The following is a 23,982-nucleotide window of genomic DNA, read 5'->3' as shown; positions in this document are numbered from 1 at the left end:
ATGAGATATGTTGTAGATGTGTTTATGAGAAAAACAGGACAGGGAAAAAGGAATCTGTATATGTTTTTAGGAAGGGGTAACCTTATTTGTTTATATATTTAGAGACACAGTGTGGAGTAGGCTCTACTGGCCTAGATTTCCCTTATAAAGCTGCCCCCCACAACCTGATTAACTCCAACCTAATCACGGGACAATTTAAAATGACCAATTAACCTACCCGGTATGTCTTTGGACTGTGGGAGGAAATTGAAGCACCCGGGGTAAACCCACACATTCTGTGGGGAAGGTGTACCAGAGCTTCCTTTGAGAACGGCGCTGGAATTGAACTCCATACTCCAGAATGCCCCGAGCTGTAATAGTGTCACACTAGCCACTACCCTACCGTAGAGCCCAACTTGAGGTGGGAGGGATCTGTAAGTACTGGATTTTTTTGTTTTGTGCTGTAAAATTCAATGTAAGAGGCTTATTTTCCAAGATGAATTGGTGGTAGACAAGAAATAATGCAACAGGATCACTGGGAATATATCCAAACTGTTATCAAGTCTAACAACTGGAAACTGAAAGGGCAAATCTCCCCACAACAACATAGGGGGGTAGGTGCTGAGAAGGAAGCTATGTGATTGCAGCAGGAATTAGACAAGTTGGAAGAATAATCAAAAATGTGGCAGATAGAATACAGTGCTGGGAAACGTATGATAATACATTTTGGTAAAAGGAATAATAGTACAGACTATTATCTAAACATCAGAGATGCTGACTTAGGAGTCCTCATGCAAGACTCCCAGAAGGTTCATTTACAGGTTGAGTCTGTGGTAAAGAAGGCAAATGCAAGGTTGGTATTTATTTCAAGGGGAATAGAATATAAAAGCAAGGAGATGATGCTGAGCCTTTATAAGACACCAGACAGGCCGCACTTTTGGGCCCCATATCTCAGAAAGGATGTGTTGTCATTGAAGAGAGTCCAGAGGAGGTTCATGAGGATGATTCCAGAAATGAAGGGGTTAACATATGAGGAGTGCTTGGCAGCTTTGGGCCTGTACTCACTGGAATTTAGAAGAATGCCGGGGGGATCTCATTGAAACCTAGCGAATGTTGAAAGGACTAGATAGGGTGTATGTGGTTGGGGTATCCAGAACTAGAGGGCACAGCCTCAAAATTGAAGAATGACCCTTTGGAACAGAGGTTAGGAGAATTTTTTTTAGCCAGAGAGCAGTAAATCTGTGGAATGGTCTGCCACTACCCTACTGTGGAGCCCAACTTGAGGTGGGAGGGATCTGCAAGTACTGGATTTTTTTCTTTTATGGAGGCCATCCATGCATATATTTAAGGCAGAAGTTGATCATTTCCTGATCGGTCAGGGCATCAAATGATACGGTGAGAAGGCAGGTGAAAGGTGTTGAGTGGGATCTGGGATCAGCCATGATGGAATGGCAGATCAGACTCGATGGGCTGAATGGCTTAATTCTGGTAACACACACAAAATGCTGGTGGAATGCAGCAGGCCAGACAGCATCCATAGGAAGAAGCACAGTCAACGTTTCGGGCCGAGATGCTTCATCAGGACTAACTGAAAGGCTAGGTAGTAAGAGATTTGAAAGTGGTAGGGGGATGGGGAGATCCGAAATGATAGCAGAAGACAGGAGGGAGAGGGATAGAGCTAAGAGCTGGAAAGTTGATTGGCAAAAGGGATACAATTCTGGTCCTATGTCTTATGGTCTTGTGGTCTGACATTCATTTTCCTTGTTAATTTGTGCTCATCTTGCTATCAAAAAAATTGGGTATAAGAATTCTCTTGTGCAAAAGCTGAACAGAAATAATTGCCGTCAGTGGCTGTTTGGACGGTGTTGTGGGAACTAATGTGTGGTCCTGTTCATTGCTATGCAACTTATTCAGAGGTGATCATGTGATTGGTTATGTCTGTTAAACTAACATACTAGGTCTCACTAGATGTCTTTGTAAATACAAAGTCATTACCTTTTGGCATGCTTTGTGTCAGTAGATTAACACAGAAGCAATGGGATTTAATTATATTTGCTTTTGACTTGAAATCATAGCAATTCAAAGATCAAGTTGGACTGTGGTGTATCATAATATAGTTATGCACTTGACTGGGTACAGGTCAAATCTTAGAACAAACTCATTGGTAAATTGGCTAAAGATCTGTTTATTTAATTGAAATGGGTGGGTTGTCTTACGGCAAAAAATTGAACTGTCTAAGTTTATGGAATTTAGAAGAGTGAGAATAGACTTGCTTCAAACATGCAAGATCACCAGGGTTTTGACAGTTTCAACATGGAGATGCTGTTTTATCTTGAAAGAGAATCTAGAGCTAGGGTCACTGTTTAAAAATAAGATATCTCCCATTTCAGACAGATATACAATTAAATTAAATGCTGTGTATCTTTAAAGCTATAGGGCAGAAAAAGATATATTCTTGTTAAGATGGAGACACGAGACTGCAGATTCTGGAATCAGGATCAACAGACTAGATGCTGGAGGAACTCAGCAGGTCTGGCTGCATCTGTGAAGAGAAAAGGACAGTCGATGTTTTCGGTCAATAACCTTTGGAGGAAAATGGACAGTCAATGGTGTAGATCAATAACTTTCACATGGACTTCAGCTGAGTCCAGATAAAAGGTCTCAACCCGAACTGCCAACTGTCCATTTCTTCTGTAGATTCTTGTTAAGCAGGCACTGGCGGGTTGTTCAGGATTGAGAGGAATGAGGAGTTAGGTTACACTCAGTTCATCTGAGACAGTTATAAGTGCTGGGGCACGCTAGAAGGCTGAGCAGCCAGTTTTTGCTCCTAATTCAAATACTTGCAAGTTTGATTACATAAAAGGGTATTGACTGAGGTCACTGATATGATGAGCTCTTCATTTCACTAAAACAGAAAATGCTGGAGAATTCATTGAGTCAGGCACACCTGTGGAAAGTCAACCCTTCAGCTGTGTGATGACTTTACCACCTGTAGGTTTTTGAAATGTGCATCTTATGTGCATGTCATTAGGATGAGAAGAATATATAGCCATGGAATTAAGCAGCATAAAGCAGGACCTTTGGCACAACTTGTCCATACTGAACAAAGTGCCTAAAATCAACCTCAAAGCCTGGTCCACATTGATGATGCATGTCTCTCATAAATATGATTTTCACAGCAGCACCCTTCCTGTTACACCACAGCCCACAGGTTTGTCTATGCCTGGAGAACTTAATGAGCCAGACAACAGGCTGAACAGAACTCACACCATTTGAGACCTAGTGATGGTTGCTGAGGCACTCTATAAAAGCTAATCTGCTCTGTGAGCAAGGATAGCCATCCCATAAAACATAGTCCAGAACTTTCAGAAGTTCAAGCTTGTTTATCTTTCACTCTTCCATCTGCTCCAAATAATTTTCTACATTATCACATTATCTTTGTGATTGGAGAAGGAACTTCTGTTGGATCCACAGGAAAAAGTGGCCTTTTCGTCACTATTATGCGACTTTTGGAAACCTTGAATGTCACAGCGTCAGAATCAGATTTCACATACCGCTGTGTTTGGATCACTTAAGGAAATGAAGTTGGTCAAAAATTAACTAGATGTTTCAAAACTGGTATGTAATAGCTATTAGATTTCACCATAAAGACAGTTTCTGATCACTGAAATTCAGCTGGACAAAATGAATGCAAACAAAGGAATACATTGGGCGAGAGGACGGTAAACTTCACCAAGGGTATAGTGTTTAAAATAGATTTAAAAGGAAAAGGGAGAGGAGGGAGCTTCTGAAGGGAATTCCAGAGTTTAAGGTTTGGTTATCTGAAAGGCTAGATTGGATGGAATACTTGGGGATGGACAAGAGGGCAGAGCAAGAGGAAAGCAAAGATATTAAGGTTGCAGAGTCAGGGAGGGTTTTGGCAAACATAGGTTTAGAAACAAGGATGAGAATTTTAACAGCAGGTTAGCCCAAGAGTGAGAGTGAACAGTCAGCACAACTGGACAAACAGGATGATGCAAATTACTGTAGAGCAAGTCTTCCATTGACAGGTGAGATCATCAGCCAAAAGCTCTTTGGAGTACCTCTTCCTTGGTGTATCTTCCAGCTGGAGAATAACCCCTGGTTGGTCATGTGTGGCCAGTCCAGGCTCTGCAATGAAGGTTCCTCCAAATCAGGCAAAGTATTCCTTCCCTTAGAGCTTCAAATAACATGGCCCACGGATTACTTTCAATTGCTTAGCAGCAGACAGATCTCCAGTGGCTCTTACTTAGCTACATGTGTGCTATGCCATCAATTAATCCCATGCTTTAGAAAAGTTATGAGTTGCAGTACTTTATCAGACTCATTGTGATCCTGCTATTATAGGAAAGGAAAGTTGGCTATGGCCCTCCTGCACCGATCAACTACTTGATGTATTTATAGGCAGCATGTTAGCTCTTATCGTGTTTGTACTTTGTGATAACCAGAAAAAGACCAAGAGCATGTCAGTATAAGGGACTTAATCAATCTAATGGAAACACAGGAGATGCCTGTGTTTGCTGTAACATGGATAGTAGGTGGGAAATGATGCCTTTACCTAGATGTACCTTATTATGGGCATTAGTCCATTGTGCAGGTTGGAGTTTAGAGTATTTGTGATGAGGGATTTGAGACTAATAGAAGCCAAAACATTACTGATGGGTTTTGCAGAAGATTCATTAATGCTACTACACCATTAGAGATCCCATTCCTTCATAACAACCCTTTGGTTGAGGCTAAAAGTTTTAGTTCTCTGAGCATGACATAAAAAGGGAGGCAATAGGTTAGTATATCCCTGCCTGAATATGTATTAACCAAAAATAATTACTTAGTTATTTTTAAAAATACACTCAGTCAGGATCTGTGTGTTGTAAGCAAGGCCAGAGTTTATTGCACATTCTTAATGGTGCTTAAAAGGTGATAGTGACCCATCTTCTTGAATTGCTGTAATCCTTCTGAATAAGGTGCTTCCACAATGCCATTTGGAAAGGGGTTCCTGGATTTAGACCTAGTGACAACAAAGGACTGGCAATGCATTGCCTATCCAGCTGGTGAGGGACTGAGAGGAGTGGTGGATAATGCCCTCATCCTTCATAAGGTCAAGGGTAGCCTAGGTAAGTGAAAGCAGTGCATTTAGTAAATGGTAACAATGCAGCCCTTGTGGAGGGAAGAATGTGACCGATGGAGTGCCAATCAAGCAGGTTGCTTGCCCTTGATGTTTAAGTGGTGAAGTGCCAAATTGGTCTTCCATTTGGGGATAATTACGTGGGAATGGGAAGATGGCTCAGGCCTGTTGGTACTGTTATCGAATCCTTCCCTTCCACCCTGTGAGATGCGCAATCCATCCTCAATGTTTGTGAAGGATTGCTCAACCCCATCAGACCAGCACAGCAGAAATCAAATACCACAGCTCCTGGGCTGGATGACTTCATACAGCATTGGTGCCTTCAACTTCAGAGACTCGCTGGAACAGCTTCACTGAAATAACTTCCTAGAAATGCACCCCACCCATGTAATCACTGCCGATTTCAGCTGCAAGGGTTTGGCAAGTCACTTTATACCTCTATCAAATACAAGATAGCTGTCAGTGTGGTGAAAGTGTTAGACAAAGAGCTTAAAAGATTTTCACATAATGTTTACTGCCAGGTTAACGGATTAAAGTTTTTTTGCTACATATAGTTGCATGTATACTGTATGTATATGGACAGTATATTACCTAGAATAGACCCTGGCAGTGATGGTGTTATCATGCACCTAATGCCCCTGCCCTTCCTCACTGTTAGTCATCAAAACTTTAGCAAAACGGCTGGTGCAATACAGCTCTGTATTTTGTAGTGAGCTCTATCGGAATGAGATGCTTAGAAGATGTCATATTGCACTGGGATAAGATGAGTGGTTTTTCTGGCCAATGGAAGCTAAATACGGTCCCACTGGTTGTAACACTCCTGTTGCCAGTTGCTTTCTGTGTGTGATTTTGAGTAGAAACAGAACTGGAGCAAAGGACAGAAATGGCTACCAGCTAAAAATATACACCGAAGCCTCAACTTTTAACTCTCCAGAAAAGAACTTGGTGGAAATGCTCAGCAGGTGAGACTGTATCTCTGAGAAAAGAAGCAGAATTAGCATTTCAGATTGAAGCCCCTCATCAGAACATCTTTGACCTGAAATGTCAACGCTGCTTCTCTTTCCACTGTTATGAATTGTTGTTTATCCTGTTTTTCTTCCCTTCCTTTTTTGATACAGACTGATATGCTGAACATTTTGAGCAGTTTCTATTTTTATTTTCGATTTCCAGCATCTGGAGATTTTATCTTAATTTTCACTTTAACTCCCTGCTTTCCTTTTGACTCTTTTGTCATGATTCTACGCTAAAGGATCATTTACAAATCACACATTACCTGAGCACAGGGTGGGGAACTGAGCGCCAGGAGGAGATAAGCTAGGCACAAGGAAAATGGGCAGTCTCCACACAGGAAGTACCCAAGATCAGCATGAACTTCCGTGCCACAGTGTAGCCCTCAAGAGAGTGGAGTGGGAGGACAGTTATCAGGTTTGGCCTGGAAATTCCGAGTAGGATAGGTGAAACTTGGAGGGGGAGGGATGAAGTAAGGAGCTGGGAGGTTGATTGGTGAAAGAGAAAGAAGGCCATTGAATAAAGAAAAAAGGGGGAAGGGAACACCAGAGGGAGACAATGGGTGAGCAAGGAGGTAACATGAGAGAGGGAAAAGGGGATGGGAAATGATGAAGTGGGGCGGGGGATGGGGAGGCATTGCTGGAAGTTTGAGAAATCGATGTTCATGTCATCAAGTTGGAGGCTACCCAAATGGAATATAAGGTGATGCTCCTCCAACCTAAGTGTGGCTGTATCACAACAGTGGAGGAGGCCATGGATGGACCTTGCAGATTGGGAATGGGAAGTGAAATTAGAATGGATGGTCACTGGGAGATCCCGCTTGTTCTGCCAGATGGAACGTAGATGTTCGGCGAAGCAGTCTTCGTGTCTATGTCAGATCTCAAAGATGTACAGGAGATCACACCAGGAGCACCAAACACAGTTTATGACCCCAACAGACTCACAGGTGAAGTGTCGCCTCACTTGGAAGGACTGTTTGGGGCCTGAATGGATGCTTGAGAACATGATGCCATAAATGGCAACTGGCTGAGGCCCTGGAAATTTATGAGGGTAATGTTGATTGATGGGTAATTTATTTTTACTTTGAGTAGAGCCTTGGGATCTTTCACACCCACCTTAAGAGGAGATGGAGCCTTGGTTTGGTACAGCACTGCAGTACTGGAATTTCAGCTGAGGTTGCCATGCTCAAAACCCTGAACAGATATTAGAACTAACTTGGCTCTGACACAAGGAGGAGGGTTTTGCCACTCGGGATGTGGTGTCATCTGGATTTAGGTGACTCTGTGAACTGTATGCACCTCTGATAAGCGTTAGCATTACTATTTCCAACAGGTAGCTATGTGTCTCTGTCCCTGTCCCCCCAGCATGTTTCTCTCCTCCCTTCCTCCTCTCTTGTACCATTGGATCTATTTTCTCTCACTTATTCTCCCTCTTCCCACCCTTGCCCTTTTATCTCTCTCTCTCTGTCTCTCTGTCTCTCTGTCTCTCTCTCTCTGTCTCTCTCTCTCTGTCTGTCTCTCTGTCTCTGTCTCTGTCTCTGTCTCTCTCTCTCTCCATTCACCAGGTCATTTTTCCCCTTTTCTCTTTTCTCACTCCTCAGTTTTCCCCCTATCACACACACCTCTTTTATTACTGTTTCTCTTTCTTTCCCCACTTCTCTCTCATCATCTCACTCTTCCTCATTTCCCTCTCAGCCTTCCCCCACTCTTCCACTTCCTCTCTTTCTTCTCTCTCTCTCTCTCTCCCTTTCTCCCTCTTTCACTCGCTTCCCTTCCCTCTTCCACCCTTCCTATCTCTCTTTCACATTTCTCATGCTATTATGCTGCCTATCTCTCCCTCTTTCTCTGCTCCCCACCCTCTCTCTTCCTCTCTCCCCACCCTCCACTCCTTCTCTTCTATATTTCCCTCTTCCCTCCATCCGCTGTAACAAGAGCTTGAGTGATGTACTGTTAGTAGGGGATGCCATTAGAATGGCCACAGATGTGCTAGTGGGAGATTACAAGGACAGGCGGCACAGAATGCAGATAATATCTTGATAGGCTGTTCAGTGCACATTGTCTCACCTTCCAGTCATAGCCTTCCATTGGTTTTGGTCTGACTCCTCTTCAGCACGATTGTGACCACAGCTAACTTCAGCCAACAACTCCAATGATCCATACCATTCTCCTTCAGTGGAACATGTTACAAAAAACTTGAAGCTCATTTTTTTGAACATCAGGTTTTTCTTCCTGAGTGAGTCAGCAGAGACTCAATCCCTGTTTCAGGATCTAATAATTGACCCAAAAAATACAATGAAAGGTTAATTTCTCTTATAATTATATAAATCCCCATTGGTTCCCCTGTGATGGCTTTTCAAAACAAGTCAGCCTGGGATCATATTAGTCTGGGACTATCAAATCTGCTGTGACAGTTGTCTGTTTCTAGCATGGTTAATTCCCTCATGGTAAAGAGTCCCTTCTATTACATACAGTATTTCAATCAACTGTGATAATTAAGAAGCCTAGAATCAATTGGATTAGAAGATATGTAACCAGGAATAACTTGAGCAGTAATATGAGTTTACTGTTAGAGATAAAGCCATGGTGTTGTATATCATGGCAACGTTCATCTTGACAATTCACAACTACTTACCATCCTCAAGATAATGTCCTAGGCCTAATCATATTTACTTGCTTCCTTGATTGTCTCAGTCATACAATCAGAAGTGGAGATATTTGCTGAAGATTGTAGAATGTTCAATTTCATTCTCAACTTTTCAAGAAAGGAAGCAGCCCTTGCCTACATGTAACAAGTCCTAGATAAAATTAAAGATGGACTGATAAATGGGCAAGAAATATTTGTTCCACAGAAGTACCAGACAACGGTCATCCTGAACAAAAGGAAGTCCATCTGTCTCCCATAGCATCACTGGTTTGAGCATCACTGAATCCCACCTTGAAGGTCACCACTGACCAGAATTTCAACTGGACCAGCCACAAAAATACTCTGACATTACTCTTGACATTGTCAGACAGAGCAGAGCCCACTGTTTGCCACAATTGTGAATCCATCTGTTCCTCCCATATCTGCATTGTAAATGGACAGGGTTATTTTCCTCTAGGAATATTTCTAGATTACTGTGTTAAAAGGAAATAATTATTTTTAACTTAACTAGTGACCTGAGAAACTTTTAAAAGAATATTAACAGCTTCACTGTGCTTGTGGACCTACACAGTATTTTCCTGAGTAGCTTGAAATGTCTCTGCTGTGTGCAAATGTCAGCATTGAACTGTGATCATGGTCTAACTGCTTTATTACTGCTTGCAGCTCAAATGGATCCATGTTTGGACGGAACCCATGGCTGTGATCCTGTGCTGGCCACCTGTGTGAGCATTGCACGTGACGCACAGAGCAGGACCAGATACTACTGTAGATGTATCTCAGGATATGCAGGGAGTGGACTACAAGGAGACTGTAGAGGTCAGTCTGTTCAAACTGAGGCCATAATGATGTAATTCATGAATCCCACATGCCCCTCATTCCATTCTATCCATAGAACCACACTCAATTCTTTCTTGAATATATTAACTTTAGTACCTTTCCCTGCCAACTTATTGTGAGCCTCACCATCCAGATGACTCCCATAAATCTAATCACAAATTTTGACTGGTGATCCTCACTGCTCTGGACCAGAGGTACCAAACGCCTCAGCACTGCATGTTCTCCTTGTGCGAAGAGACAGGGTAGGCTTTAACCTCATACATTTAAGTAAAACAGGTGACAATGAGTCACCGTCTTTCCTGATCTTTATTTCCATTGACTTCAATACAGAGATCTAACATAAATCGCTCTATTCCAAACAATCAATGGTCTTCCAGGCTTGGTGTTGGATTAATGCAGTTCCATCCAGTTCAATCCCTTTTCCCCAGATGTGGATGAATGCCTGCAAGACAATGGTAGCTGCTCCCAGCTCTGTGTGAACACAGTGGGCAGTTACTGCTGTGACTGTCACCAGGGTACACCTTATAATTTGAAAGCTGAACAAAATGCATAGGTTTGACCTATCATACTCCATTGTTGTGGTATTGACTTGAATTAGTTTTATCTGCCTAAGTCTCTGTCCAACCTTCATTTGCTCTTCATGAAGTCTAGATATACAAAACTTTCACCCATGGTTGCAACAGAGGCAATGTTGATTCATGTGCAATCTTTCATCTTTGCCTATATATCATGGACTACTTAGAAAACATAGGCATAGAAAACCTACAGCACAATACAGGCCCTTCGGCCCACAAGGTTGCGCTGAACATGTCCCTACCATAGAAATTACTAGGCTTATCTATCGCCCTCTATTTTACTAAGCTCCATGTACCTATCTAAATGTCTTTTAAAAGACCCTATCGTATCCACCTCCACCACCGTTGCCGGCAGCCCATTCCATGCACTCACCACTCTCTGAGTGAAAAATTTACCCCGACATCTCCTCTGTACCTACTCCCCAGCACCTTAAACCTGTATCCTCTTGTGGCAAGCAGTTCAGCCCTGGGAAAAAACCTCTGACTATCTACACGATCAATGCCTCTCCTCATCTTATACACCTCTATCAGGTCACCTCTCATCCTCCGTTGCTCCAAGGCCGAGTTCACTCAACCTATTCTCATAAGGCATGCTCCCCAATCCAGGTGACATCCTTGTAAATCTCCTCTGCACCCTTTTGATGGCTTCCACATCCTTCCTGTAGTGAAGCGAACAGAACTGAGCACAGTACTCCAAGTGGGGTCTGACCAGGGTCCTATATAGCTGCAACATTACCTCTCGGCTCCTAAATTCAATTCCACGATTGATGAAGGCCAATACACTGTACGCCTTCTTAACCACAGAGTCAACCTGTGCAGCTGCTTTGAGTGTCCTATGGACAGGCCCCGAGATCCCTCTGATCCTCCACACTGCCTAGAGTCTTACCATAAATACTTTATTCTGCCATGATATTTGACCTACCAAAATGAACCACTTCACCCTTATCTGGGTTGAACTCCATCTGCCACTTCTCAGCCCAGTTTTGCATCCTATCAATGTCCCGCTGTAACCTTTGACAGTCCTCCACACTATCCACAACACCCCCAACCTTTGTGTCATCAGCAAATTTACTAACTCATCCCTTCACTTCCTCATCCATGTCATTTATAAAGATCATGAAGAGAAGGGGTCCCAGAGTAGATCCCTGAGGCACTCCACTGGTGACCAACCTCCATGCAGAATATGACCCGTCTGCAACCACTCTTTGCCTTCTGTGGGCAAGCCATTTCTGGATCCACAAAGCAATGTCCCCTTGGATCCCATGCCTCCTTATTTTCTCAATAAGTCTTGCATAGGGTACCTCATTAAGTGCCTTGCTGAAATCCATATACACTACATCTACTGCTCTTCCTTCATCAATGTGCTTAGTCACATCCTCAAAAAATTCAAACAGGCTCGTAAGGCATGACCTGCCCTTAACAAAGCCGTGCTGATTACTCCTAATCATAGTATACCTCTCCAAATGTTCACTAATCCTGCCTGTCAGGATCTTCTCCATCAACTTACCAGCCACTGAGGTAAGACTCACTGGTCTATAATTTCCTGGGCTATCTCTACTCCCTTTCTTGAATACAGGAACAACATTCGCAACCCTCCAATTCTCCGGAACCTCTCCTGTCCCCACTGATGATGCAAAGATCATCGCCAGAGGCTCAACAATCTCCTCCCTCGCCTCCCAGAGTAGCCTGGGGTACATCTCTGATTTATCAAAGTTCAAAGTAAGTTTTATTATCAGAGTACTTGTCACCAAATACAACCCTGAGATTCTTTTTCCTGCAGGCATACTAAGCAAATCTATAGAACAGTAACTGTAAACAGGATCAGATGACAACAAATTGTGCAAATGCAGATAAAAATAAATAGCAATAAATAGCAAGCATGAAATAACAAGAGTCCTTAAATGGGCATAGTTACCCCCTTTTGTTCAAGAGCCTGTGCTATGAAAGCAATACTAAGAAAGGATAATACTTTGAAATAGAACAAACCATTCAGAGTAAAAGGAAAGTGAGCCCAAGAAGTTTTGGGTAGTGTACATTCTGAAAATTTGCTGACAGACATGTGCAATGGCATGCAGTATTCCCCAAAACATTTACATTTTAATTTGACACCCTGAAGACATCTAATCTCTTTTGAGCATCAGTAAGTAGAAGGTTAAATGAAAGATAAATGACTCATGATTCCTAGAATTCTATAACGGAGTGATTGTTAATTGTCTTGTGTTATCATAACTCACACAGATCTTCTTCTCCAACCCTTACCAAATTTCAAACTGCCAATCAACTCGATTAAGTACACAAGCCTGGAAAATTTCATTTATTACCAGTCCATAGTTTGTAAGGCTTTTTCCTCTTGAGAATGTAATATTTCCATATAATATCAAGAGACCTTTCAGCCCTTGGCCTCTATAGTAGCTGTTAGGGCATCCCCCAACATTCTCACTCCCCTATCAACTCCCAGTACTCCAGCCACACATACACACTAGGACCAATTAACAGTGTCTTCCTAACCTGAAAGCATATCTCTAGGACGTAGGAAACCAGAGCACCCGGGGAGAACGTGCAAGGTCCAGGCAGATGGCACCCAAAGTGAGGATTGAACTGGGGTCACTGGCACTGTGAGGCAGTGGCTTTACAAAGAACCCCAGCTGTACACATTAGCTCTAACTGCTGCACCACTGTTTTAACCTGCAGGTTATGTTGCGTAAGAAAGTGTAGTCATTAAAATTCCATAACTGAAAAGTAGCCGCATACTGACAGGGAATGCTCCCTTAGCACTGCATACAGCTCAGAGAAAGGAAACTGCTTCCACTTGGATTGTGATTTTAGTAGAGAATGTTCCAAAACATGAGGAAAATCACTGCAATGTGAAGAGAAAAATAGAAGGGATGACAGTTGTTTTCTGGGAGGAAAGAGATATGATATAAGAAGATAAGATCAGGAGAAGGCCTTCAAGCCTGCCCTATCTGCCCTAGCATTACCTGTCCTAATATGATCATGATTGATCTATGAACTTTCATATGAAGAAAGACTGGATGAACTGGGCTTGTACTCGTTGGAATTTAGAAGATTGAGGGGGGATCTGATTGAAACGTATAAGATCCTAAAGGGATTGGACAGGCTAGATGCAGGAAGATTATTCCCGATGTTGGGGAAGTCCAGAACGAGGGGCCACAGTTTGAGGATAGAGGGGAAGCCTTTTAGGACCGAGATTAGGAAAAACTTCTTCACATAGAGAGTGGTGAATCTGTGGAATTCTCTGCCACAGGAAACAGTTGAGGCCAGTTCATTGGCTATATTTAAGAGAGAGTTAGATATGGCCCTTGTGGCTACGGGGGTCAGGGGGTATGGAGGGAAGGCTGGGGCGGGGTTCTGAGTTGGATGATCAGCCATGATCATAATGAATGGCGGTGCAGGCTCAAAGGGCCAAATGGCCTACTCCTGCACCTATTTTCTATGTTTCTATGTTTCTATCTCATCCGGTCTCAGTGACTTATCCAACTTGATGTTTTCCAAAAGCTCCAGCACATCCTCTTTCTTAATATCTACATGCTCAAGCTTTATAGTCTGCTGGAAGTCATCACCACAATCACCAAGATCCTTTTCCATAGTGAATACTGAAGTAAAGTATTCATTAAGTACCTCTGCTATTTCCTCCAGTTCCATACACACTTTCCCACTGTCACACTTGATAGGTCCAATTCTTTCACGTCTTATCCGCTTGCTCTTCACATACTTGTAGAATGCTTTGAGGTTTTTCTTAATCCTGCCTGCCAAGGCCTTCTCATGGCCCCTTCTGGCCCCTCCAATTTCCTTCTTTAGCTCCTTCCTATTAGCCTTATAATCTTCTAGATCTCTAACATTACCTAGTTCTCTAACCCTTTTGTAAGCTTTTCTTTTCTTCTTGACTAGATTTATTACAGCCTTTGTACACCACGGTTCCTGTACCCTACCATAACTTCCCTGTCTCATTGGAACGTACCTATACAGAACTCCACACAAATATCCCCTGAACATTTGCCACATTTCTTCTGTACTTTTCCCTGAGAACATCTTTGCCCAATTTAAGCCTCCAATTTCCTGCCTGAGAGCCTCATAATTCCCCTTACTCCAGTTAAATGCTTTTCTAACTTCTCTGTTCTTATCTCCAATGCTATTGTAAAGGAGATAGAATTATGATCACTATCTCCAAAGTGCTCTACCACTGAGAGATCTGACACCTGACCAGGTTCACTTCCCAATACCAAATCAAGTACAGTCTCTCCTCTTGTAGGCTTATCTACATACTATCAAGAAACTTTCCTGAACACACCTAATAAACTCTACTCCATCTAAACACCTCGCTCTAGGGAGATGCCAATCAATATTTGGGAAATTAAAATCTCCCATCATTTACGTGTCTCAGTTTTGTTTTCTCTCATATATAAATATATACAATCTAGAGGAAGGGACTGGAAGTGTCCAGTTAAGAATAAGATGTAAACATAAAAGGGAGAAGCTGGAATGATAAGAGTCAGAGTCATTCAGCTCAGAAACAGGCCTTTCAGCCCAATCAAGCACCAATCCTACATAAACCTCCATTTTATTCTTCCTGCACATCCCTCAATTTCCCTTGGATTCTAATGTGTATGTGAGCACGATGTGGAGGGTGATGGGTAACTAAAGCACCTGGAGGAAATGCAATGTAGTCACAAGGAGAACATGCAGACTCCACATGGACAGATCCAGTGGTTTGGACTGAACCCAGGTCACTGGAGCTGTGAAGCTGTGGCTCTGTTAGTAGCACCACTTGCCCCCACTGTCATTTAACAAGATTGTAGTTGATCCTTTCCCACAGCATGACATCGCTGCACTGACCCCTTTGAGTCCCTTAACTTAGGTCTTGGTTTGGTATCATCTCCTCGCTCTTCTCAATTGTAATGAGGCTGGCATAGATGTTCCTTCATGTCAGGTGCTTTGTTTTTTAGGTGCAACTGGAATGAATTTCAAAGTTTTTATGCATGGATTGTGGGAAAGTGGACATTCCTTATGTCATATAAGCTGTACAAGCTTGGGCACTTGAGTCAGAGGTAAAGGTTGAATCAGTTAGGAAATTACTCCCTGGAGCAAAGAAGATATAGATATACAAAATTATGAGAGTTACAGATATGATAAATGCAAGCAGGCCTTTTCCAATCAGGCTGGATGACTAGAACTAGAGAGCATAGATTAAGGTTGAAAGGTGAAATGTTTAAAGGGAAGATGAGGGGGAAGTTCTTCACTCAGGGAGTGGTGAGAGTGTGAAATGAGCTGTCAGCAGAAGTGATGGACGTGGATGTGGATTTATATTTAACATTTAAGATTCAACATTTAAGAAAAGTTTGGATAAGTACATGGATGGGAGAGATATCGAAGGCTAAGATTCAGGTTTGGCTAGGAAGAATAATAGTTCAGTATGACTAGATGGCCAAAGGGCGTATTAGTGTTCTAACACTCAATGACTGCATAGCAAGCCTTAGCCTGGCAGACATTTAAGTTAGGGTTAAGGTGATATAGTGCACCAGTGCATGCATAACCTCTGGCATGGAATGACACTATTGCTTGCAGTAGGAGGAGTTGGAGTGGGTTCCCAATGTTTCTGCTTTGGAACCAGCACTGGGAACTCACAGGGAGCTAGGTTTGTACTGTGCTCCATTTAGTGCTATTTGAAAGATCACTCTACCACATTCAGTTGGCCATCCCTTGCCTCTGATAATCTCGTGCATGAATGTAGCCTCGGACTTGCTGCATGCTAGTCTCAATTGTTTAATTTGTTGAAAAGTTGCAAATGCAATTGAATATTGTGTAATTATCAGTAACCGTCTGAACTTCTGATCTCAAGATGAAAGGAAGGATTTTGATAGAAGAGTCAAAGATGGTGGGCCCAGGATCCTGCCCTGAAGTACTCTTGCAGTGACAGCCGAGGGTTGGATGATTGACCTCCAACAATCACGTTGTTCTGTGTGAGTCAGAGTGTTTTCCCTTCATGCCTTTTGACTTCAGCTATGCCAGGAAGTCTAGATGCTGCATTTGGACAGTGCTGTCTTTATGTCAAGGGCAGTCACTCTCCTTCCTCTGTCAAGTGGTCCTGATAAAACTCAAACAGAGAGTCAAATGTTAGTTCATTGTTGGGTAAGTACTACCTCTGAGACAGTGCTGAATTCAGTATATAACCTTTTCACATCTCTGTTTCTTCCTCTATTCTCAGATATCAACGAATGTAGTAATGCTCCATGCCAACCTCATGAACAATGTGTGAACACGGTGGGAAGCTACTTCTGTGTGTGCCTGACTGGTCATTGCACAGGTTAGTGTCCGAAAAGAATTCGGTACTGATCGAATGGAAATTCATTGTGTGCATAAGGTGTATGTTGAAACGGAGGCAGAATCATTGCCTATTTTTATCCCACTGTTTAAGTTAATCCATAAACCTACATAATCATAAAGCATACAAGTAGGCCCTTTGGCCCACTAAGTTTGTGCAAGCCATCATACGCACCTACACCATCCCTATTCTAATTCCATTTATTCTCTTGACATTTTCCCAGCTAAATTCTACCATTCATCCATAGAACAGTTACAACTTGCAGGGCCAATTAACCTACTAACCTGTGGAAGGAAACTTGATCAACGGGGGAATCCCACACTGTTTCTGGGATGACGTGCAAACTCCATGTGGACAGCACTCAGGGTCAACACTACTCCAGGGTTACTGGAACTGTGAAGCAGCAGCTCTATTAACTGCTCTGACAACTGCTTCACTAAGATACTGGACTCTATTATTTGTATGTATAGTAACTTGTGAAGAATTTTGAAGTGACCTATGATATATATTTATGAATGTAAAACAGTAGAAGGTTTGAGGCTTCCTCATAAATTAGAAACAAAGCAATCAGTACAGGTGAAGTGTCCTCCATCAACTGTTCAATTCTCTCCACAGATGCTGCCTGACTCGATGAGATCGCCCTGCATTTTGTCTGTCACTCTATATCTCAGAATATATAGTCTTTTGTATCTCGAGAATAAACATACATTCATATTGCTCCTGACGTATTCTCTAGAAATCTCTAAATGACTTGCATCAAGCAAATTAGCTTTGAAGTCAATGTCTTTTGTGGATGGACAAGGCACAGCAAGACCTCACACAATGAAATCGACATGACCCTCATTAATTGAGTTGTCATCTCACGTGATCATGAATTGCAGAGCCAATTAAACCTCCTGCCCTCTGACTCTGACTCTATCCTGACCGTAATATAATTGACTACAGTTGCTAGGGAAATCAGACTGGTCATGAGTTACTGAGTTGGTTGCTTTTTCTTTCTTTCTTCAATATTTTTATTGATTTCTTACATAAAAGAATACAGTGTACAGTAGGATATATAACATGTATTGATTACAATATATTGGAATCACAAATATAATCTCATTACCCCATATCAATATACATTAAATTTAAACATAATAATATTGAAAAAAGATAATTTTATTATACAAAAAAAATCTAAACCCACTAGACTGGAATTCAGTTACTTCAATGAGGATTTCACTTTGTGTGTCTTGTGCTTGAAAGTAATAAATATACTTGATGTCCATTTTCTTCAGATGTGGATGAATGTCTGCAGGACAATGGCGGCTGCTCCCAGCTCTGTGTGAACACGGTGGGCAGTTACCACTGTGACTGTCACCCAGGGTACACCCTGAGACCCGGAAGCAGAACATCATGCACAGGTTTGAACAGATAAAATAAGGACATTATTGATTTCTGTAAGCATATTGTGTATGCAGATTAGCCCATCTACAACATGTTGTTGGCAATTATAACACTGGGATGGAAGTGAAGTGAACAGTGGCCTGGTTTTTTGACTGGAGGCATGATGGGGGTTGTGTCCATGGTGAGTCAATCATAACTGCATCCAGGAATTGTAAATACAAGCTGACATCCAGCAACATGTACAGGCTTAAGATACCATGAACAGTCACTTGTTTCGAGGTGAATGAACACACGAGCGTGGCCTTTTAGAACTTGTTGATGAGCTTGAGATATCATGGATTATTAGGCACTTGGGAAAAGCTTATAAAAAGAAGTGAGGCTTAAATGGAGCATCCATTGTACAAGTGGACCAGTATTAGAGTGGAGATCTTGAGGCTTCAGCTCAAGAGGCTTTGGCAAGGAGAGGCAGAGGCTAAGGTAACTTTCTGACAAGTTGCTTTCTTTGTCTGTTAGCGCCTAGCTAGAATAGTGAGAATTGATCCAGATTCGGTGGTGTGATCTTCGTGCCAGATCTGGGAGACCTCTCGTCTTCCTGATAACTACATCCATGTGACCAGCTCCATACAGAACACCTTATTAGAGCTGCAGCTGGGGGACTTACAGTTCATTCAAGAGAATGAGGAGGTGATAGATAGGAGCTACAGGGAGGTAACCACTCCTAACTTGCAGGACACAGGTAGCTGGGTAACTGTCAGGAGAGGAAAAAGGAATAGGCAGATAGTTCAGAGTACCCCCATGGTCATTCCCTTCAATAACAAGCATACTGCTTTGGATACTTTTGTGGCAGATGGCCTATCATGGGAAAGCCGCAGTGGCCAGATCTGTGGCACTGAGCCCGGCTCTGTGGCTCTGAAGGGAAGGTGGGGGAGGGGGAGAAAAAGAAGTGCAGTGGTGATAAGGGATTCAATAGTTAGGGCAGCAGACAGGAGATGCTGTGGACAAAAAAAGACACCCAGTTGGTATGTTGTTATGGTCAGGATTGTCTCAGATTGCGTCCACGGCATTCTTAACGGGGGTGCATGAACAGCCAGAATTTGTTTTACACATCGATACCAATGGCATAGATAGGAAAAGGGTTGAGGTCCTGAAGAGAGAAATTAGGGACGTAAGTAGGAAGCTGAAAAACAGGATCTCAAGAGTAGTAATTTCTGAAATATTGCCTGTGCCATACACCAGTGAGGATAAGAATAGGATGATTTGGCAAATGAATGTGTGGCTGAAGAATTAGTGCAGGGGGGCGGGATTCAAGAATTTCTAGATCATAGGAATCTCTTCTGGGAAATGTAGTGACCTATACAAAAAGCATGGGTTACACCTGAACTTGAAATGGACCAATATCATATAACCATATAACAATTACAGCACAGAAACAGGCCCTCTCAGCCCTTCTAGTCCATGCGGAACTCTTACTCTCACCATATCCTTGCAGGCAGATTTGCTAAAGTTGCTGGAGATTGTTTAAACTGGTTTTTCAGGGGAATGGGAGCCAGTGTAATAGGGCAGAGGATGGGGTAGTTGGTATACAGGAAGATGTAGTGTAAAGATAAGCTATGAAGAAAGATAAGCAGTTGATAGGACAAAATTGAAGATCAGGGAATGAATTGAGGTGCGTCTATTTTAAATGCAAGAAGTTTCAGGAACAAGGATGCTGAACCTACCGTAGAACATGGGTCAGTGCATGGAACTATGACATTGAGGTGATTATGTAGGCTGTCACAAGGGTAAGAATACCTGATATATGTTCCAGGGTTTAGCTGTTTAATGAACTGGAATGGATGAGAGGGCTTAAGGTAAAAGAACCCTTAGGAGCATGTGATCATAATATGACCAAATTCACCCCAAAATATGAGAAGGAGAAGATAAAGTCAGATAAATCAGTATTACACTGGAGTGAAGGAAATTACAGAGGCATGAGAGAGGAGTTGGCCAGAAGTGATTGGAAAAAATGACTGGCAGGGATTACAACAGAGCAGCAGTGGCTGGAATTTCTGGAAGCAATTCAGAAGGCACAGGATATATACATCGCAAAGAGGAGGAAGTATTCTAAAGGCAAGGTGACACAACTATGGCTAACAAGGAAAGTCAAAACCAACATAAAAGCCAAAGAAAGGGCATATAATAGAGCAAAAAAAAATAGTGGGATGTTAGAGGATGGGAAGCTTTTAAAAACCAACAGAAGGCAACTAAAAAAGTTTATTTAGAAGATAAAGATGGAATTGGAAAGTAAGCTAGCCAATAATATTAAAGAGGATGCCAAAAGTTTCTTCAGATACATGAAGTGCAAAACAGAGACGAAAGTGGATATTGGACCACTGGAAAATGATGCTGGAGAGGTAGTAATGGGGGACGAGGAAATGGAGGACGAACTGAATAAGTATTTTGCATCAGTCTTCACTGTGGAAGACACTAGCAGCATGGTGAAAGTTTCAGGTGTCAGGGATCATGAAGTGTGTGAAGTTACCATTACTAGAGAGAAGTTCTGAAGTTAATTAAGTCACCTGGATCAGATGGTGTACACCTAAGAGTTCTGAAAGGAATGACTGAAGAGATTGTGGAGGCCTTAGTAATGATCTTTCAAGAATCACCGGATTCTGGAATGGTTCTGGAAGTCTGGAAATTTGCAAATGTCATTCCACTCTTCAAGAAGGGCGAGAGAAAGGCAAAAGGAAATTATAGGCTAGTTAGTCTGACCTCAGTGGTTGGGAAGATGGAGTCTATTGTTAAAGATGTGGTTTTGAGATACTTGGAGGCACATGATAAAATAGACCCTTGTCAGCATAGTTTCCTCAAGGAAAGATCTTGTCTGACAAATCTGTTGGAATTCTTAGAAGAAATAACACAAGGGTGACAAAGGGGAAGCGGTTTATGCCGTGTACTTGGATTTTCAGAAGGCCTTCGACAAGGTGCCAAAGTTACAAGCTACAAGCCGATGGTATTGCAGGAAAGATTCTAGCATGGATAGAGTAGTGGCTGATTGGCAGGAGGCAAAAAGTGGGAATAAAGGGAGCCTTTTCTGGTTGGCTGCCAGTGACTAGTGGTGTTCCACAGGGGTCTGTGTTGGGACTGAGTTTTTTAACGCTATATGCCAACGAATTGGATTATGGAACTGATGGATTTATTGCAAGCATTGCAGATGATACTAAGATAGGTGGAAGGGCAGGTAGTTTTGAGGAAATAGAGAGGCTACAGAAGGAGTTAGATTAAGAGACTAGACAAAGAAGTGACAGATGGAATACAGTGTCAGGAACTGTATGGTCATGCAATTTGGTAAAAGAAATGAAAGGGTTGACTATTTTCTAAATGGAGAGAAAATACAAAAATCTGAGGCACAAAGGGATTAGGGAGTACTTGTGCAGGGTTTCCTGAATGCTAATTTACAGTTTGAGTCTGTGGTGAGGAAGGCAAATGCAATGTTAGCATTCACTTCAAGATGGTTAGAATATAAAAGCAAGGATGTAATTCTGAGATTTTATAAAGTACTGGTGAGACATTATTTGGAGTGTTCTGAGCAGTTTTGGGCCCCTTATCTTAGAAAGGGTGTGCTGAAACTGTAGAGGATTCAAATGAAGTTCATGAAGATGATTCCAGGCTTAAGCAGCTTGTCATATGAAGAGCGTTTTATGGCTCTGGGCCTGTATTCATTGGAATCCAGAAGAATGAGGTGTGACCTCATTGAAAGCTATTGAATGGTGAAAGGCCTTGATAGAGTGGATGTGGTGAGAGTGTTTAAGACCAGAGGACATAGCCTCAGAATAAAGGGATGTCATTTTAGAACGGAGATGAGGAGGAATTTCTTTAGCCAGTAAGTGGTAAATCTGTGGAATTTCTTGCCACACGCAGCTGTGAAGGCCAAGCCTTTATGTATATTTAAGACAGAGATTGATAGGTTCCTGATTGGTTGGGCATGTAGGAGGTGGGTGGAGTCAGGAGATTGGAAGTGAGAGGGAAAATGGATCAGCCATAATGAAATGGCGGAGCAGACTCGATGGGCCAAATGGCCTAATTCTGCTCCTATATCTTACGGTCTTATGGTCTAAAAGGTACAGGGAGGGGGTTAAAAGAGTTGGGGGAGGCACTGCCAGTCGGAGATAGTATCACAGCTGCAGAGAGGAAGAATGTCATTGGTGGATTGTCTCCTGAGTCAGTGTGGGTGGAAGTCAGAAACAGGAAGGGAGCAACCACTTTTTTGAGAGTATTTGTAGCAACAGGGATGCTCAGGACCAGATTGGGAGGCAGATTTGGAAAAGTACAAAAATAACATGGGTGACTTCAACTTCCTAATAATGATTTGTACCCTCTTAGCACAAATGACTGAAATAGGGTAGATTTTTTTTAGGTGTCCTTGAACGATTCATGGCACAATATTTAGACAGAATGACTAGAGGAGAGGCGATACTGGATCTAGTACTAGGTAATGAACCAAGTCAGGTGTCAGAGCTCTTGGCGAGTGAGCATTTCAGAGACAATGACCACCACTCCCTGACCTTTACCATAGAATAGAGAGGAATAGGAGCAGACGGTATGGGAAACTATTAATTGAGGCAGGGGGAATCATGATGCTATAAGGCTGGAACTTGGGAGCAGAAAGTGGGAACAGATGTACTCAGTGAAATGTATAATAGAAATGTGGATATTGTTTTGGGAGCACTTGCATGGGTTTCTGGATAGTGTTGTCCCATTGAGGCAGGGAATGATACTGGAGTGAAGGAACCATGATTGACAAGAGATGAGGAACATCTAGTCAAGAGGAAGAAGGAAGCTTGCTTAGAGTTTGAAAGCAAGGAACAGACAGGGGTCTAGAGGGTTCCAAGGCAGCTAGAAAGGAGTTAATGAATAGACTTAGGAGAAATTGAAAGAGGTATGAGAAGGCCTTGGTGAGTTGGATTAAAGAAAATTCTAAGTTCTTCTATATGTATGTGAAGAGGAGGAGGAGGACTAGAGTGAGGGTAGGGCCGATCAGGGATAAAAGAGGAAAAATGTTCCAAGAGTCAGAGGAGATAGGGGAGGTCTTAAAGAATATGTTGCACTAATATTCGCTGATGAGAGGGACTTTGACTTTTGCGAGGACAGCGTATGCAGACTGATGATCTAGAACAGGTCAACGTTAAGAGACAATTTTGAAAAACCTTAGGATAGATGATTAGGATTGCTGTGCTGATGCGGTGATGATCACTGCATGGGGCTGCAATGGGTGGCATGGTAGCATACTGGTTAGCACAATTACAGTACCAGTGACCAGGGTTCAATCCCCTCCACTCTCTGTAAGGAGCTTATTGTTCTCCCTGTGATTGTGTGGCTTTCATCCGGCTGCTCTGGTTTTCTCCCACAGTCCAAAGATGTACCAGTTGGTAGGTTAAATTGTCCCATGATTAGGCTAGGGTTAAATCGGGAGTTGCTAGGTGGCATAGTTCAAAGGGCCAGAAGCGCCTAATCAAAACTGTATCTCAATAAAAAAATCCTCACTGGCAACAGGAATTGTAACATACGATGGAAGGGTAGCAAATGTTATTCCTTGGTTTAAGGAAGGGAATAGGGATAACCCTGGGAATTACAGATCAGTGAGTCTTACTTCAGTGGTGGGCAAATTATTGGGGAAGATTCTTAGAAGAATGGGATTCGCAAGCATTTGGAAAGGATAATCTGAATAGAGATAGTCAGCACGACTTTGTGAGGGGCAGCTCATGCCTCAGGAGCATGCTTGACTTCTTTGAGAATGTGACACTGCACATTGATGAAGGTAGAACAGTAGATGAGGTGTATATAGATTTTAGTAAGGCATTTGATAAGATTGTCTATGGTTGAGTCATTCAGAAGGTTGTGGGCTCCAGGAAAACTTTAGTGTGTGAACTCAGGATTGTTTTGTCCATAGAAAACACATGATGGTTGTAGGTGGAACATAGTCTGCATGGAAGTTGGCGATGAATCCTGTTCCATGGGGATCTCTTCTGAGACTCCTGTTTCTTTGTGACATTTATAAATGTATTGGATGAGGAAGTGAAAGGGTGGGT

Source organism: Mobula birostris, chromosome 9, assembly GCF_030028105.1.
Source record: "Mobula birostris isolate sMobBir1 chromosome 9, sMobBir1.hap1, whole genome shotgun sequence".
NCBI classification, from domain to species: domain Eukaryota; kingdom Metazoa; phylum Chordata; class Chondrichthyes; order Myliobatiformes; family Myliobatidae; genus Mobula; species Mobula birostris.
The sequence above is the reverse complement of the archived record's forward strand: the minus strand, read 5'-3'. Positions refer to the sequence as shown.